The sequence below is a fragment of the Carcharhinus amblyrhynchos genome, unplaced genomic scaffold (assembly GCF_965287045.1).
Source record: "Carcharhinus amblyrhynchos unplaced genomic scaffold, sCarAmb.v2.hapA chromosome_123, whole genome shotgun sequence".
NCBI lineage: Eukaryota > Metazoa > Chordata > Chondrichthyes > Carcharhiniformes > Carcharhinidae > Carcharhinus > Carcharhinus amblyrhynchos.
The window spans coordinates 542496-548813 of NW_027649863.1; the positions used below are offsets into that span (position 1 = coordinate 542496).

At 40.6% G+C, this 6318-nt stretch overlaps 2 non-coding genes across 2 annotated transcripts; one reads left to right on the forward strand and one right to left on the reverse strand.

Moving 5' to 3' along the window:
• Positions 1 to 3960: 3960 nt before the first annotated feature.
• Positions 3961 to 4177, forward strand: LOC145338643 (small nucleolar RNA U3). The gene has a single exon (XR_013885855.1). It is a non-coding gene; the product is annotated as a small nucleolar RNA U3 (small nucleolar RNA).
• A 1394-nt stretch (positions 4178 to 5571) lies between these two features.
• On the reverse strand, positions 5572 to 5788 carry LOC145338644 (small nucleolar RNA U3). The gene has a single exon (XR_013885856.1). It is a non-coding gene; the product is annotated as a small nucleolar RNA U3 (small nucleolar RNA).
• Between the last annotated feature and the right edge of the window lie 530 nt (positions 5789 to 6318).

The following is a 6318-nucleotide window of genomic DNA, read 5'->3' on the forward strand; positions in this document are numbered from 1 at the left end:
CCAAAAATAAATTCAACAACCTCAACAATTAATAACACCAACAAATTCAACAACAACCTCAACATTAAAAAACACCAACAAATCCAACAACAACCTCAACATTGTAAACCACCAACAAGTCAAACAACAGCCTCAACACTGAAAAAAAAAACAACAAATCCAACAACAACCTCAACACTGAAAACACCAACAAATTCAACAACAACCACAACAGTGAAAAACACCAACAAATCCAACAAAAACCTCAACATTGAAAACACCAACAAATTCCACAGCAACCATAACAGTGAAAACACTAACAGTTCCAACAATAACCTCTACATTGAAAAAAACACCAATAAATCCAACAAAATCAACATTGAAAAACACAATTTCTACAACAACCACAACGGTGAAAAAAAACAACAAATCCAACAACAACCTCAATATTGAAAAACACCCACACATCCAACAAAAACCTCAACGTTGAAAACACCAACAAATTCAACAACAACCGTAACAGTGAAAAACACTAACAATTCCAACAACAATCTCGACATTGAAAAAAAATCAACAAATCCAACAGCATCAACATTGAAAAACATCAACACATTCAACAACCTAGAATCAAAAAACAGAAACAAATTCAACAACCTCAACAGTTAAAAACGCCAACAAATCCAACAACAACCTCAACATTGAAAAGCACCAACAAGTCCAACAACATCTTGAACATTGAAAAACACCAACAAATCCAACAACAACCTCGACATTGAAAAACACCAACAAATCCAACAACAAGCTCAACACTAAAAAACACCAATAAAGCCAACAAAAACCTCAAAATTGAAAACACCAACAAATTCAACAACAACCATAATGGAGAAAAACACTAACAATTCCAACAACAACCTCTACATTGAAAAAAAACAAATCCAACATCAACACTGAAAAACATAATTTCAACAACAACCTCAACAGTTAAAAACACCAACAAACTCAACAACAACCTCAACAGTTAAAAACACCAACAAACTCAACAACAACCTCAACATCGAAAAATACCAACAAGCCCAACAACAACCTCAACATTGAAAAACACCAACAAATCCAACAACAACCTCAATATTGGAAAACACCAACAAATCCAACAACAACTCAACATTGAACAACACCAACAAATCCAACAACAACCTCAACAGTTAAAAACACCAACAAATTCAACAACAGCCTCAACATTGAAAACACCAACAAATCCAGCAAATACCACAACAGTTAAAAACACCAACAAATCCAACAACAACCTGAACATTGAAAAACACCAACAAATCTAACAAGAACCACAACAGTGAAAAGCGCTAACAAATCCAACACCAACCTCAAGATTGAAAAATATCATCATATTCAACAACAACCTGAACATTGAAAAAGCATCAACACATCCAACAACAGCCTCAACAGTTAAAAACAACAACAAATCCAACAACAAACTCAAAATTGAAAAACACCAACAATCCAACCAGAAACTCAACACTGAAAAACACCAACAAATCTAACAACAACCTCAACATTGAAAAAACACCAAACAAATTCAACAACAATCTCAACACTGAAAAGCACCAACACATTCAACAAGCTAGAATCAAAAAACAAAAACAAATTCAACAACCTCAACAGTTAAAAACACCAACAAATTCAACAACAACCTCCACAGTTAAAAACACCAACAAGTTCAACAACAACCTCAACATTGAAAACACCAACAAATTCAACAACAACCATAACAGTGAAAAACACTAAGAATTCCAACGACAATCACAACAGTGAAAAAAAACAACAAATCCAACAACAACCACAACATTCAGAAACACCAACAAATCCAACAATTAACACAACAGTGAAAAGCACTAACAATTCCAATGACAAACTCAACATTGAAAAGCACCAAGAGGCGTATGTCAGGTCTAAGCAGCTGGGAACGGAGAGAGCGTTGGAGGAATACAGAGAGAGTAGGAGGGATCTCAAAAGGGGAGTTAGGAGGGCAAAAAGGGGGCATGAAATGGCTTTGGCAGGTAGGATTAAGGAGAATCCAAAGGCGTTTTACTCCTATGTCAGGAACAAAAGGGTGACTAGGGGAAAAAAGGTCCCCTCAGGGACAGACGTGGGGAATTGTGCTTAGAGGCAGAGGGAATGGGGGAGATCCTGAATGAATACTTTGCATTGGTATTCACGAAGGAGAGGGGCTTGATGTCTGGTACAGTCATCGAGGGAGCGGTAGACCAATTGAAAGAACTATCCATTCCGAGGGAATGCTTTTAGGTAGCATTAAAACTGATAAATCTCTGGGGCCCGATTGCATTTATCCTCAGCTGCTTAGGGAGGCGAGGGATGAGATTGCTGGGCCTCTGACGCAAATCTTTGTCTCTTCTTTGGACACAGGTGAGGTCCCAGAGGACTGGAGGATAGCGAACGTGGTACCGTTGTTTAAAAAGGGTAGGAGGGATAGCCCAGGTAACTATAGGCCGGTGAGCTTAACGTCAGTGGGAGGTAAGTTGATGGAGAGGATTCTTAGGGATAGGATGTATGTGCACTTGGAGCGTTGTGATCTGATTAGGGATACGCAGCATGGCTTTGTCAAGGGGAAGTCTTGCCTTACGATAATGTTAATGTTAAAATGGCAGCGTGGGCTCGTTGGGCCGAAGGGCCTGTTTCCCGGGCTGTTTTTGTTCTTTGTTTGTCTCTCTCTCTCTCTGTCTTTCACTGTGTCCCTCTGTCTGTCTCTCTGTCTCTCTCTGTCTCTCACTGTGTCTTTCTGTCTCTCTCTCTCTCTCTCTCACCCTGTTTGTACAGAACCCTGTGCTGAGTATATCAGGAAGGGATTGGGTATTAGAGGTGTGTTCATCCCAGACAGCAGAGGTTCTCAGGTGAAAGCTTGCCTCTACATGAACGACATTACTGTTCAAACTGGCCCTGGGTGCCAAGGTAAGTCATGGTAAGAGTGAGACCATGTTCTTTGGGAACTGGGTGGACCCATCCCTTAGTCCCCTTCTCTGTCAGGTCAGACAGTCTCAGGGTGCTGGGGATATGGTTCGGAGGGATCAGGGGGTGCATTAGAAGCTGGATGGAGTGAGTAGGTAGAATGAACCAAAAGCTGGGAATGTGGGAGCAACGCTTCCTGTCCATTCCAAGTAAAAACCTGGTGATCAGATGTGAGACATTCTCGGTGTTACTGTATGTGGCGCAGGTCTGGCCCATTCCTCACTCCTGCACTATGACAATCAGCTGAGACATTTCCCCACTATATAAACCACACTCACAGGAACACAATATATAATCCTTGAGATGAAGGGGAAAAGCATGTCTAACATGGTCCCAATCCTGAGAGCCCCTTTTGTGTATATCTGCGCCAAGCTGTGTGTAGATTCTGGGTACAGAAACACTCTGTGTGAGCACATACTGAGACAGTATCTGTCCCCTGGGTGGTGAAGGATGGGTCTGACCCACACTGCCATCAAACACTCCAAGTAATTGGACTGCTGTACCCCCTGTCCCTGTGACTGAAACACCTCAAAGTCCAATTTGTTCCATATAGACAATCTTTAACTACTTTTACACCATTTATACAGACCATTGGAAAATATTTGCTTTGAGTGTGTTGAAGTATCTCGGAGCATAACATGATATATCTAAAGAACCTAAAGATTATCACACTTTGGTATTTATGAATAAATATAATTTGCAAAAACAAAAACTTTTGATTGGTGGATTGAATATATTATGGAAATTAGTGTTTACAAATCTGATGGCTTCAATGTTCCATTTGGAAAAATAATCTGTTTTTGTATATTTAATTTGGTGTATAATTGTAGAGGAATTAATTAGCAAAAATGTAAATAACAGAATCGATAAATGAGAGATGCAGCCCGTGAGCGTGATGTGTATCTGTGGTATTGGCAGCTGAGTTTCTGTGTGTTTGTCAGTAAGATTTTACTTTTAGGAATCATTTCTATAGTGTTTTTCTAGAGAAATGTGTTTCTACAGTGTGTGGTCTCCCAATCCGTGAGGAGGATTTCTAGTGTTCTCTTCTGAGCAGGAAGCTGGTACTGAGTGTTACTTTCAGTAACTGCTCAGTGTCATTGATGAGTGTTCCTTCTCTCTCTTGTAGAGAGGTGGAGGAAGGGAACACAGTTTGAGTGGATTGTTGATAAAATTAACTAAAGGAGAAGTTTGATTTGGAACTGTGTGTATGAGATATTACAGTGCAGAAAGAGTTGTCTCTGTGCTCCTTCTGAAACACGTGTCCCTTTTAATTGTGTTTTCACACATCTTGTATGCTGAGGTCTTTCAAATACTTATCTTAATTCTTAGGTGTAGAAGGTTCCAATTTGATTTGATTTATTGTTGTCACATGTATTAGTATACAGTGAAAAGTATTGTTTCTTGTCCATTATACAGACAAAGCATACTGTTCATAGAGAAGAAAACCAGAGTGCAGAATGTAGTGTTACAGTCATAGCGAGGGTGTCGAGAAAGATCAACTTAGTGCGAGGTAGGTCCATTCAAAAGTCTGACAGCAGCAGGGAAGAAGCTGTCCTTGAGTCGGCTGGTACGGGACCTCAGAGTTTTGTATCTTTTTCCCGACAGAAGATGGAAGAGAGAATGTCCAGAGTCATTGGGTCCTTAAATAGTATTATACAGTGAAGAATATTGTTTCCTGTGTGTTATAGAGACAAAGCATACCGTTCATAGAATGGAAAGGAGGTTACAGAATGTAGTGTTACAGTCACAACTAGCATGTAAAGAAAGATCAACTTAATATGAGGGAGGTCCATTGTGTGTGACTTCAGACTTTTGTATCTTTTTCCCAACGGAACAAGGTGGAAGAGAGAATGTCCAGGGTGTATGTTGTCCTTGATTATACTGGCTGCTTTTCTGAAGCAGCGGGAAGTGTAGACAGAGTTAATGGATGGGAGGCTGGTTTGCAGAATGGACTGAGCTACATTCACAACTCTTCGTAAATCTTTGTGGTCTTGGACAGAGCAGGAGCCCAGACCAAGCTGTGATACAACCAGAAAGGATGCTTTCTACGGTGTGCCTGTAAAAGCTGGTGAGAGTCACAGCGGACATGGCAAATTTCCTTCGCCTCCTGAGAAAGTAGAGGCATTGGTGGGGTTTCTTAACCATGGCATTGGTGTGAAGGGACTGGATAGTGAAAATGTATTTCCTCTAATCCTCTCTACATTTCCTGCTACTTACCCTAAATCTATGCCCCCTGTTTACTAAAGGGAAAAGCTCCTTCCTGCCCACCCAATCTACCTCCCTCAGACTTTTGTACACCTTAATCTTGTCGACCATAACCACTCAACCATGGATCCCAAACACAATAGCAGCACGGTGGTTAGCACTGATCACAGTTTGATCCAACCACTGTTAACCAGGATTTCCATTCTGTAAACCCACTGCCACCAAGACACCACCAGTATGTGTCACACACAGCAGCCCCCACTGGCACAGATAGACTGAAAATGAAGGCCAGAGTTCACGTTGTGAATGCCCCCCAACAAAACAACTTCCACAAAATTTTACAGACAATCCACTCAGACTGTGTTCCCTTCCTCCACCTCTCTACAAGAGAGAGAAGGAACACTCATCAATGACACTGAGCAGTTACTAAAAGTAACACTCAGTACCAGCTTCCTGCTCAGAAGCAAACACTAGAAATCCTCCTCATGGATTGGGAGACCACACACTTTAGAAACACATTTCTCTGGGAAAACACTATAGAAATGATCCCTAAGAGTATAATCTCACTGACAAACACACAGAAACTCAGCTGCCAATACCACAGATACACATCACGCTCACGGGCTGCGTCTCTCATTTATCGATTCTGTTATTTACATTTTTGCGAATTAATTCCTCTACAATTATACACCAAATTAAATATAGAAAAACAGATTATTTTTCCAAATGGAACATTGAAACCATCGGATTTGTTCAGTCTGATTTGCCTAATACGTTCAATCCACCATCAAAAATTAACATATGTGTCACTCACAACACACAGACTGTATTATTGTCTAACTCTTCATAAAACACAGCAACTAACTCCCTGTCAGTGTGAATCAGACTGTAAACTTGGTGTTATATATGACTCTGAAATGAGTTTGATCTCACACTGAGAGCCTGCCTGTTATGGGGTGATGCACATGTTCACGTATAAGATAATGAATGGGATGGATAGGTTAGAGGTGGAGAGACTCTTCCCGCTCAGAAAGGACAGTAGGACTAGGGGGCACAGCCTCAAGATAAGGGGGGGAGGTTTAGAACGGAGTTGAG